Source organism: Canis aureus, chromosome 19 (genome assembly GCF_053574225.1).
Source record: "Canis aureus isolate CA01 chromosome 19, VMU_Caureus_v.1.0, whole genome shotgun sequence".
Lineage (NCBI taxonomy): Eukaryota > Metazoa > Chordata > Mammalia > Carnivora > Canidae > Canis > Canis aureus.
This window is the reverse complement of record NC_135629.1, coordinates 13,150,279-13,163,134: the sequence shown is the minus strand read 5'-3', so window position 1 is coordinate 13,163,134 and position 12,856 is coordinate 13,150,279. Positions and strand designations below refer to the sequence as shown.

Genomic DNA, 12,856 nt, shown 5'->3' with positions numbered 1-12,856 from the left:
AAATACTACACAAAATCAGATAGAAGAAGGTAAGACAGACAAAAGGATGTTAATGAACATGTATAAAAGTAGGGATTATAATAAGGAAAATTATAAAAGCATTCTTTAAAGTAGGAACTCAAGAAGATCCCCAGAATTTTGGTTGAATGAATGGTGTACTCAATCAGTTTTGGTCCATATTTTTGATGTTTAAAAGATGTAACACTTTCCACTCACCAAAAGTGTTCTGTGCTCTTCAGCGAAATGGCAGAAATTATGTATGAAAATACTATATGCTAGTGTTCAGTTGCCAAGTATGGATGTTAAAAGATGGGGGGCACTATTTTACTTGCTGAGTGAAAACACTTGCTAAGTGAGGTGCTTCCCCAATTCAACTGAGGACTACTAAATAATTAAGTTGAGCTCCAACTGATCATTAGTGGAGGAATTTTCCAGCTGGCATTGAGGAGGCATCTAAATATTTGAAATTTGAAAGGCTTTGGTGAGGGCTGAGAAAGATTCTTGATATAAATATTTATGGGAGTTTTCAGGATGGTCCCTCCTTCCCTTCCACTTTTAAATTCCTGCTGATGAGTTATTCTCTCATGAATGATACTACTTGTCTGTAGATTAAGATGCCACCTAAGGCCATTGATTCACTATCCCTGGGAAGTGCATTTTGAAATGTGTAGTAAGGAGAGGATAGGTTGGCCTATTCTCTTTAGAGATCTTCTCTTCCATTTGTGATTTGCATCACCATAGATGCAAATTTTGGGACCATGGGACAGTGTTTGATAAGTGAAAAGCCAATTAATCCCTTTGCTGTAATCAACTAAACTCATTATTACATGGGCCTTTGATTCTAAAATGTAATTATAAACACAGTGAATGTGGCAGTAAGAACATGAAGACAAGTAACTTCATGTAAGGAAGAAAAACTTTATTTACCATTTGGGAAGCCATGTTTTTTGTGATCTAAAGACACATCTAAAATTATTTTCATATTTAATAAGATAAATTGGTGTCCATTTATGTCCTCTTATCTCATTCTCCCAGCCTTTGCATATTTTGCTGCTTAAAGCAAATACTTGTGATCATCAGAGGATGGTTCTTGGATTTGGAGCACCCCTACTCCTTAGGAAAAGTCAGAGATGCTTGATCATTTACTTCCCTCCTACCCCAGGCTAACTATGACAGAATAACTTTCTGATGTATCAGTAGAAGAGTCCAAGCTCCTTTGATTGACTCCAGAGAGACAGACCTGGAGTTTTATGTTAATATTCCAGAATTCCCAGCAGGATCAAGCAGTCTCCACTTCCATCTAAAGTCATACCCTTGTTGGCTGCTACTTCTTTTCTGTCCTCCTTTTGCCACTTCCTGACAGGTTTCTTCTGAGAGCATTTTCTTAGCAGATTATTACATTCAAATCATTGGTTCAGATTGTATTTCTGGAGGAACTTGATCCCAAGATACCCGTACAGTTATAAATGGGAATCATGGTGGACTCACACAGGGATTCTTCTTTTACAGTAACAACAGGGTTTGTAAAGAGGTTGGAACTATCTTTTTCTCCAGTATTCTGTAGCCGCTGGCCCTATTTTTGGCTCATAAAACCAGCAGTGAATTTACATAATAGACTCCAACAGATTACCTATCATCTTGCTTATCTGTCAGAAAGATACTGTAGTATCTATTTTTTAAGGTTGAAATGGAAAATTTTTCCCACTAAAGCAGTAAATTCAAGTCAACAACATGCATTTTTAAGAATTCCATAATACATGTACATCATACCCAACTCTGAGGAATTCAATAAGTATCTCATACAATATTATGTCTACTCACTCTGGGGAGTTCTTAATATGCACTTTACAGGGATTTTAATCAATTCTCTTCTTTAATAAAAGTGAAAGAAACAGTAATAGTGCATATAAAATATGTACAGTGAAATGATGGGTGGATTTTATACAAACACAAGATTGAAAAATGTAAGGCTTGGCAGCTAATATAAAAATTCACTTTGAACAGGGCTGTCCTGAAGCTTGAATTTGCTTGAATTTGAATTTTGCTTGAATTTGCTTGAATTTAAAGTCATTTATCCAGTTCAGTGTTTAATGAAATTAAAGAGAGTTACAGAAACATTATAATTAGGCTCTTAAGATTTAAAATAAAGTTTAAACTCTTTTAGTCAATGAAATACAAAGGTAAAGTTGACCTTTGCTATCACTGAGATACTACATTATTGAGATTGATGTAATAAAAGTTTTTGGTCCTTCGAATGTGGGAAGAACTGATTCAACCAATGCTGATTGAGACTTCCTTTCTAGGTTCCATGGTAGCCACTTTGGTATCTATTATCTTACTTATTGTTAATTACAATTTATGAGATAAAGATATTTTCTCTTTTTTGCAGTGAAGGAGACAGGTTTGAATGGTTAAACTGCCACAAATCACAGCAATAGCAGGCAAAAATGGGATTCTAATCTGGGTCTATCAGATCCATTTTCTGGGCTGTTTGCAGTCTTTCCAATTGCTTAACGAATGAAAAATATAATCTCCTATACCTGTGGTTTGAGGTAAACAACGTTTCCAAGCAGTTGAAGGAGCCATGATCATTTTAAGCTGGCTGTATTGCTGGGCAATTTATATTGATATTAAGATTATTTTATCTGTTGGCATTTTTATACCAGGTTGCTGGGAGAAGGCTTCTGCTCCAGTTTTCTTCTATCTGAGTAATACTTGGTAGAGAAAATAAATCACAGGGTAGAAGGTATTCATGTGCAACATTCTACCACTTATTTGCAGAAGTGAAAAATACATATCAGCCACTGACAAGCATCAGATTTTTCTCTCCATGTTTATGCTGGTTTCATATCACTCAGAGAGGAAAAGTGCTTGCCTTTTGATTTATGTTCACTGACAATGAAATGTCCATGATGATTAATTACGCTGCTCTGAGATTTTGCTGTGGTGCTTACCTCTGGAGCCCCAAATCTGAAGCAAATAAATGTCTTATGTCCTGCCATAGAGCAACCATTAAACTTACTTTCTTTTAACCAAGTGATACACAATTTGAACTGGATGTAGTACTTTAAAAATTAGTTTATAATGTAAATTTCTGTTTTTTAATAGGGTAATGGTTCTTAATTGAACATATGTAACTATACATTTTTAGGGGCATCTCTCAGACTATAGATGGGAATTTAAAGGAATTTTTAAAAGTATATTGCAAGCCACAGAAATGTTAACATTTTGTAATTTCTTATATTTGTGTTCATTCTAAAAAATAAGGATTTAAGTACAATGATGAGAACTTAAGCTTTACATTGTAGGGATAAAGTGGAATAGTCAAATACCTACCTGTATAGGATGGATAAGTAAATATTAAAATACCTGTAGGATAGAATTTTATACATACCTTTGAAATCATTGTTTATAAGTTTTGATTATGTATTATAATTTAAAGTGTAAACATCTAGATGTTATATTCTTAATACATTACTGTGTGAAAAACAATACATGTAAAAAGAAGGAAATGTGTTAATATTAAATGTTTTCTATTTTTAGATAGTGAAACTAAATATTTTTATTTTCCTTTTGAAATTTCAATTTTTCTCAATTTTCAACAATGTATACATATTTTAGCACCAAATACTTATTACAAAATGTAGACAGAAGTTTAGAGTGTTTTTAGAGAATTTTTTGTTAATTTTTTTTTTTTTTTATCTGGCATGATATACACAAAGTTGTGATTTGGAGCAAGGATGCACATATTACTGCTCATGGGCTATATCTTTTTTTCTTTCAGTTTATTTTTTTATTGAAATATAATTAACATACAGTGTTATATTAGTTTTAGGTGTACAACAAAATGATTCAACAATTCCTTACATTCCTCATTGGTTACTGTGATAGTATAATCACTCTGTGTCACCAAACAACATTATTACAATCTTTCTGACTATATTCCCTATGCTGTACTTTAATCTCTGTGGCTTATTTTTTTTTTTTTTATAACAGGAGGTTTATGCATCTTAATTCCTTTTATCTCTTTAACCCTTCCTCCCAGTCACCTTCCCTCTGGCAACCAATCAGTTTGTTCTCTGTATTTAAGAGTTTGTCTTTTGTCTTCTTTCTCTCTTTGTTCCTTAAATTCCACATATAATAAGTGAAATCATATAGTATTTGTCTTTCTCTGACCTATTTCACTTAGCATAATACCCTCTAGCTAATCCATGTTGTTGCACACAGCAATATCTTACTCTTTTTTATGGCTAAGTGATATTTCATTGTATATGTGCATGTATGTATGTACCACATCTTCTTTATCCATCTGCTGCCTGTTTTTGTAAATCATGTTTAATTGTAGCACAGCTACCACATCTGTTCATTTATTTATGGTCTAGAGCTGGTTTTACATTCCAACAGCAGAGTTGAATAGTTGTGACCATAAAGATTAAAATATTTATTGCCTGGTTCTTTTCAAGTTCTAGAATAATAAAGCAACTCTAATAAACAAATTTGTATTTATGTGATGTTAGTTTATATTCCTTGAAAATATATCCAACTTCATATGCATATTTTTGAAGCAAATAAGTTAACTGGAAAAACAGTGGAACAAGATAGAGATAATCCACAGTTTGTACCATGTTTGTGTTTATATTTAGAGCTAGACCTTGCCACTTGGTAAGCTGATAATTCATTTGTTCTTAAAAGATTTAAGATTAAGAACTTAGGAGAAACACAAAGTAGTTGAAATTAATGACAATTAATTTTATTTATATACATAAACCTGTGCTCATATATGGAGAGATAAATGTGTATGTGAATAGTTAGATAGATAGATAGATAGATAGATACTTTTTTTTTTTTTTTTTTTTTTTTTTTTACCATTTTTTCTTTTTAGCATGGTGGTATTCCCTGCTGGTATTTTAAGCTATTCTCTTCTTTAATTTTGCTTACCTCTTCTTTTTTGTCTAACATAGTGTTAGTGATCTGTTTGCCCTTTGGTCCTAGAGCTTTCTTTTGATTAGTACCAGTAGGGTAATTCTCCATCTTAGTATATTAAAGTGTAACACATAAAATCTTTTATTTATAACATATTTTACTATTTATAAAAATGACATATATATTTAGTATAGAAAGTTTAGAAAATGCAGAAAAATGACAACATTACCCACAGTCCCACTCCAATGCTAAAATTTTGCTTAAAATTTTTGTTTTTCTTGTGACCTTCTTTTCCCACTATGAGCACATGTAAATTGAATCTATATTGAGATTCAAATGTACCTAGGGATGTCCTAGCTAACAACAATGACAAAATAAGTAGAAATAGCCTACAAGAAGTTTCTATTAATTAGAAGATGAAGAGACTTCAAATATTGCTTATTTTTCTAAATAGTAAACACATAAAGTACCCCATTTGTATGGTATCTATTCATTGATCATATTCTCTGAACCTTGACTCTGAATTTATTTTTCTTTCCCTAGAAATAACCACTTTAATACTTTGCGGTATATTAAAATTAGAATATATTCTATATATATTCAAGAATAGGCAGCTTAAAAAAAACACAATTGCATGTACCATAAACACTGTCTGCCCTAGTCCTTGAAATATAATTTTTGGTAGATATAGATGTTATTGAACTTTTATCATTAAGAGTCAACCATATTACATTCTGAAGAAACATATATAAAAATATCTTTTTCTACAGCTTTTCCAATATGGTGTTTACCAGATTATTTATATATTTCTATTAAATAGCATTCCACCTAACAGTTACACTATACATTATAGTTAGGTTTCTTTAAAAGAAAGTTTTTTTTTTCTAGATTTTTTATTTATTCATGAGAGACACAGAGACAGAGAGAGAGAGGCAGAGACACAGGCAGAGGGAGAAGCAGGCCCCATGGATCACGCCCTGGGCGGAGGCAGGCGCTAAACCTCTGAGCCACCCAGGGATCTCTAAAAGAAAGTTTTAAGAACTGCTACATGTGTGTAACAGTTGTATTTTTCTCTGAACTAGCTGTTATACTGTTTACCTATGTTTCTATTCTGTTATTGGTTTTGCCATGTAACTTATAGAAATTCTTTGTATAACTTAATCCTCTGTGGTATGTACCGGAAGCTTTTTGTTTGGTTTGTTTTTTTGCTGTGTTGACATTTAAATTTTTTCTGTAGTTGAACTCATATCCCTTCTTCTATGTCTCTGGGCTCTGTATCTTACTTAGGAATGCATTTTCCATTCTGGCATTACCAAAGAAATTTATGATTCCTTTTCTTAAAATTATTTTATCCATTAGGTTTTTATCTTGCTGTAAAGCATGAAATAGCAATCCAACCTAATTTTTTTTTTCAGATTGCTGTGAAGTTTTTCTAGACTCATTCCTTCAAAAATAAACATTTAAAAAATTGATTTGAAGTACTACCTTTATTATATATTAAATTCCCAAATGTAATTGAACCTATTTCTCAATATGCTATCTTGTTCTCTTGGTCTGTGCAAATACCACAAAATAACATATATAGTCTTGCAAAGGTTTTACACACACACACACAACACACACACACACAGTTGTTTGGGATGGTTCTCTCATTAGTGTTTTTAAAAAAATTTATTTAAATTCAAGTTAGTTAACATATAGTGTATTACTAGTTTCAGATGTAGAATTAGGGATTCATCAGTTGTATAATAACACCGGGTTCATTACATCAAATGCCCTCCTTAATACCCATCATCCAATTACCCCATTCTTCCTGACACCCACTCCCCAGCAACCCTCAGTTTGTTGCCTATAGTTAATCTCTTTGGCTCCCTCTCTGTTTTTATCTTACTTTATTTTTCCTTTCTGTCCCCTATGTTCATATGTTTTGTTTCTTAAATTCCACATATGAAAGAAATCCTATGGTATTTGTCATTAGTCTTTATGTTGAGACACAAACCTTATATACCTTCTTAGACTCTTCAGCTTTTCTTTGTTCCCTGCTTTGGTTATCATTAGCTGATTTTCCTCTCTTTTGGGATTTAAATGAAACACCATACTGTCGAGGTCAGATCTTACTTTTTAGTGGTCTTGAGGGGCTTGATCATGCAACCTGTGGTGCAGAGAAGTTAGTTCCCTATAACCAGTATAAGATGAGGGAGAGCCAAGCTGGTAAATTACCTCTCTGCAATTGCACACTGTCTCCTCACAAATCTTCCACATGGATTTCATGGCTTGGGATGCCCTGTAGCCCAGTGTAATAAAGCTCCAGGCTGATGACCATATATGTTGAATTTGTCTCTGAAAGATCATAAGGCCTCAAACTTTATTTTCAGTTGTCATTGTGACATTCCTTGTTCTATTGGTTTCATAATTCCATTGGCCATATATAATAAAGTGTGAATCTGTGTGTTTACAAAAAAAAGGCTCTATGGGCTAAGAAAAGGTTGGATAGTCTTATACAGATTATTTGAATGTATGGTTCTGAGTATTTCATGGCAGGAGTATTTTACTTGCATATGTGTGGATTTTCTAGTCTGTTAGTAAAAATATACATTCATTCATTCATTTTGTGTGTGTGTGTGTGTGTTCCCTAGGCCCCTGGCTGCCAAAATGCCTCTTTTCACCTGAACAATTCTGTTGTTCAAACAATTCAAACTTTGTGAGGCCAAAAAGAACTATGACCTTGGGGATCCTGGAGCAAGCTGGCTCCCAGTAAAGGATCCCGTTAAGAGGAGGAAGAGAAGGGACATGTACCAGCATGGGGCTAGGGTTGAATGGGTGGAGGGATCCCAACAGACCAGGAACAGAGATAGAAGGGAAGATGACAGACACTAAAATGGAGCCAAAGACAGTGAGGATGAAGATGAAAACAGATACATTGGCACTGGATTCCTGGTTCCCCTGACAGTAGTTCCCTCTTTTCTTTGGTTGCCCATCGTCCCCTCCCTACTGTTTCCCTCCCCTTCCCATTCTCTTCTACCATTTTGTATCTCCTCTTCCACTATATGCATTCTTTCTTAAATTCTATAATTATCACGAATAATCCCCCATCCACTAGAAAGATCTGCCATAGTAGATGATATTGCTCAGCGGTTGGGCCATATTCACGGATTTTTTTTTTTTATGGGTTTGGCATTATGTTAGACACTGAAGAAAAAAAGATACGGATTTGAGTGGACAGTATAAGATACTGCCCAGTTCTATGAAGAGACTGGTGGATTCTGCTATGGGAGCTGACTAAAAAGAAAGTGATATAAAAAATTTAATATGTCAGTGGCTTCTGCCTATAAAATTACTTGCTACATGTAGCCACTTGGGGTGTTTTGGTCTGTCCTTTGCTGAACAGTGATGCTGAGTATTGGGGCAGATAACACTGGTTTTATCAATAAATTATTTCCTTTTATAATGAAAAAGTTGCACATTTTATCATTGTGGTTGATTGGATACATCCCATAACCCATGGCAAGTGATTTTTGTTCATGCTTTCTCTGTTTTTATGTTCAATCTCGTAGATTTGAACCTTGGGAGGAAAACTTATTAAAAACATACTCAAGTGTTTATTTTTTGAGAAAAACCAATAGATCTCCCATGACATGCTTGAGAAGATACATTCCACAAGATGAATTAGCTTAGCCATGCATGCAGTTTTGTGACAGTGACAGGAAGGAAAATGAAATTTTGTGTTCTGAGGCAGCTGAGAAATTGTGGGATGGGTGGGGATTCTGCACACTTGTGTCTATTATCTCCACTGGTGGGACATGGAAGCTGAGAGGCAACTTCTCCACAGAAGGTTGTCCTTAGGTGTTTGAAATGAAGATGTGGCTGTAGGTGATAACTATAGACACCAGTGTCTATATTAGTTTGCTAGGACTGCCATAACAAAGTACCACAGATTGGGTGGCTTAAGCCACAGAAATGTATTCCCTTACTATTCTTGAGGCTGAAGTCCAAGATCAAGGTGTCAATGGAGTTTGTTTCTTCTGAGGGTCTCTCTCCTTGGCTTGTAAATGGCCCCCTTTTCCCTGTATCTTCACGTGGTTTCCTTCTGTGTGCTTGTGTGTCCTAATCTCCTCTTCTTATAAAGATTCTATTCATCCTGTATTAGGGCCACTCCAATGACCTCATTTAACCTTAATTACCTCTTTATAGATAGTATTTCTGAATACCTTCTGATGTACTGGGCATTAGGACTTCAAAATGTAAAGTTTGCAGGGACACAGTTCAGCTCATAACACTGGTGGTGAGGTTTGAGGTGACTCTTGGGCTGGTTAAGTTTTTAAGTGTTGTGATAGCTGTAAGGTTAGAGATGATATGAATTAATGTAAAATGCATTTCGTTCTATCTCATTCCATAGATAAACTCCCATCATCCGATCTTTAGAATCACATTACCAGCTCCTTCAGTATCACTGCTGTATTTTGTATCTGCCTTTAGCATTACTGATACATATTTGCCATAATACATCACAATGGCAAGATTCATTGGCTTACTCTGCCACCACTAAAATCTATCCTTATTTTCAGCTGAATGCCTTGCTATGCTGATCGTTCACATCCCTTTGCTCCAAGTTTCCTTGGACAACATACTTGGTAAGAGAGGGGTTGATTGTTGACACATGTTTGGTCACAGGGCAAACCTAATATCCTAGATCACTTGGGTTCCTAATATTTTCTGCTTGGATCCTTTATTGTCTCATTAGAATCAGGAACCATTTGGGAATTAGGAGGCCCCAGGAAATTATAAGTAGTATAATTTGTTAGACTTTTCTCCAGGAGTTAATTTTGTTAAAATTAAAGGGAAGGGAAGAAAAAGAGGCATAGTGAGCCCAGACTGGGGAGCTAAAAATAAAGTTGTTAGTTGGATCTAAGGGCTATATGAAGATCAGCTTAGATCTTTGCAGAGAGATTTGGAAGAAATCACAGCATTGATTAGGGCCACTAGACAAATCAGAAGATTTATGAGGTGATCTGTTTTTCTTATTTTGCTGTAAAGCAACAATAAGAAAATAAATCAGCTACCAAAGAGTGATGGTCTTTATTAAATATTATAAATATTTATGACTTATATATGCAAATATAAAAATATATAATATATAATTGTTATAGAATAATATAATTTATAAACATTATATATCATCCCATTGAGAGAAGAAGTAGAGAACCTATTAGAATGTTCGATGGGACTACACTGTGATATTGGTAGGTTGGTTCATATTCTCCTTCTTGTGGGCCTATGCAGTGATTTTATATGGTACCAATTTCCTTACTGAGGGAAGGAAAATTATTCTAGAGAGTTTGATCTTTGGGAAGATCATCAATTTTCATGTATTTAATTAAAGGCTAGAATAATTCCAGGGTTACTAGGTACATTGTATTATTATGTGATGGAATATATTAAATTTCTATATAGATTTTGTGCTTCAATTTCCTCATCTGCAAAATGAGAGCAATGAAAATATCTATTTCAAAGTTTTGTTGTAAGGATCAAATGTATTCATACAGAGAAAACCCTTGGTATAATGTCTAATACAGAGTAAGTTCCCATTAAATATTAGGTATTAATGGTGTTAGTTTCCATCTTAAGGCCACTTAATCACACCTCCTTTAATGACTCTCAAGTTCCAACAAATGACAGCAAAGTCAAGGTGGATATCCATAGGTATTGGTAAAGAAATTAAAATTTACAGATTGCAAAAATAGGCCTCTCAGGAAGTAGTAGTGCTTCTCAGGGTGATGAAGAAGGAAAGAAAGGCAATGACTTCAGTTAGAGAGCTTGCAGGTCAGGTGAAACACCTACCTACATAAGGTGACAAAGTTCGAGCTGATATCCCTCCTAGGCTATTATAATTTAACCATCATTGCATTTCGACATTTTGGGAAGTAAATGCACTTTCTGTTTTCAGTTCTTCCAATAACTTTTACAGTAAAAATAACGATGTTCTTTTTATTAAGCATATACTACGTCCCAAGCATTGTGTTAAGTGCTATATATGCTACCTCACAACTAGGTAGACAAAACTAGTCCTATTACATCAGTGGGCAAGTTGTCAAGTTAGAGTATCTTGCCTGGCGTTGCAGAGGAAAAGGCAAAGTGGAATATAACCCCTCTATGTTTCAGTTTCCTCATCTATAAAATGATGAGACCATATTCCAAATTGCCCTTCTAGCATTGTGTTGCTAGAATTCTAGCCCATTTTCCCCCAACTGCGAAGTTGCCTCTTCTGCCACCTAGTGGACACTGTAGTAATTACCATATACACATTTCCAGACTTGAGTAGTCCGCTTGGAATTACAGAATGATGGAGGTGGCCCAGTCCAACTACCTTGAGGAACAGAAGAGAAAACCGAGGCTTGAAAAGGGGAGTTGTGTTCTAGGATACTGAAAAACCAATATGTAAATCAAGGCTCTTTAGTGTAATTACATTTAGTGTTTCATATATGATAATATCTCTGTGTCACAGGGTAATTGCCTGGAGATGTCAGAGAGGATTTTAGAGTGTACACAATTTGTCCTATTTGTAATGAGAGTTTTTGATTCACAGTAGGATGGCTGGTGTAGATTGAGATAAGATAATTTCTTAGAAGTAACTTAGAAAAAAAAAAAACAATGTGGCAACAAAACTTAGGACATAATAAAAACTTTTGAGCAATTACCAAATATTGAATGCCGTAAATAATTTTTAAGTGTCTTGGTGCTCAGTAATAAGCATTTTATGTTTATAAAGAAATAGTGGCAGTTTCTTGAACTTTTGGGGCTCAGGAAGCTGCATAAAAAGACTGTGTTCAGATTGCTGCTTTAGCGGGAAATGTTGAGAATTAAGTTTCTTCAGTGAAACTCATCTTGTCCCTTTTTCTTAGCCTGAGCATCTAAATATGTCATTTTAAAAAAAGCTCAGAGAAAGAAATCCATGTGTGAGAGTTAGAGTAATTGTAGGATATCTGAATGCCCTTTGGATCATAATTCCTGACTTCCTATCAAGAGAGTTTATAAACTGTAGCAGATAGAAGGGATCATATGGATAAAAAAGACTTGAGCCTTAGACCACAATTTGTTCTGTGGCCTCTGGCAGATTAGTTAACCTCTTTAAGCCCTAGTGTCTTCAGGTGTGTTTGAAATTGCACTTTGCCTTCTTTAGGGTTGTGGTGATTCTGTGATTTCTGTGAACATGCTATAATAATAGCAGGGTGTGAGTCTCAGCAATGCACAGCTATAGCTATACTGAAGAGCAGTGAATCAGGCTATTTACATTTGATTAAAGAAGAGTACAGGAAAACAAAATATATCATCCTATTACTGATTCAATTAAGAAGCTTATGCTCATTAACATTCCAAATAACACTGTGAATCAGGTACAGAGTGGTGGGGTGATATAGGTGGCACTGGGGCAGGTTTTAGACAGAAATTGGCTTTGAATTCCAAAGGCTTTGTAGGGACCTGTGTCTTGAGACTAAACTGAAATTTGGGTGTGGTCGGTGAACTGTTGGACAGCTCCAAGATGTTATTTTACTTAGGTTTTTGGTTTTGGTTGAAAAAGCTGGGGAGAAACATGCACAAATGTTGAGGATATTATGCTAAGTGTAATAAACCAGTCACAAAAAGACACATAATGTTTGATTCCTCTTATTTTTTTTTCCTAGTTCAATTTTCTTTTTTATTTCTGTTTTATTTTTATAAATTTATCTTTTATTGGTGTTCAGTTTGCCAACATATAGAATAACTAGTTATTTAGAATAGTCAAACTCCTAGAGACACCAAGTAGGATGGTGGTTGCTGGAGACTGAAGGAGGGGGTTGGGCTTTTAGTGTTCCAGGGATGTGGAAACTCAGTTTTGCAAGATGAGCTCTGGAGAGAGGTGGTGGGGATGGCTGCATGTTAGTATGAATGTATTTAA

The 12,856-nt window shown here is 34.8% G+C and overlaps 1 long non-coding RNA gene across 21 annotated transcripts in view; it reads left to right on the top strand.

Moving 5' to 3' along the window:
- LOC144289656 (uncharacterized) overlaps positions 1–12,856 on the top strand; it is a 469,344-nt gene that overhangs the window by 272,551 nt on the left and 183,937 nt on the right. The window contains exon 2 of one of the 21 annotated variants that reach the window (XR_013357509.1): positions 9,489–9,554. The exons of the other annotated variants lie outside the window; for them this stretch is intronic. This is a non-coding gene — a long non-coding RNA (uncharacterized LOC144289656). The remainder of the gene's footprint in view (positions 1–9,488; positions 9,555–12,856) is intronic. 21 annotated transcript variants of the gene reach the window in all.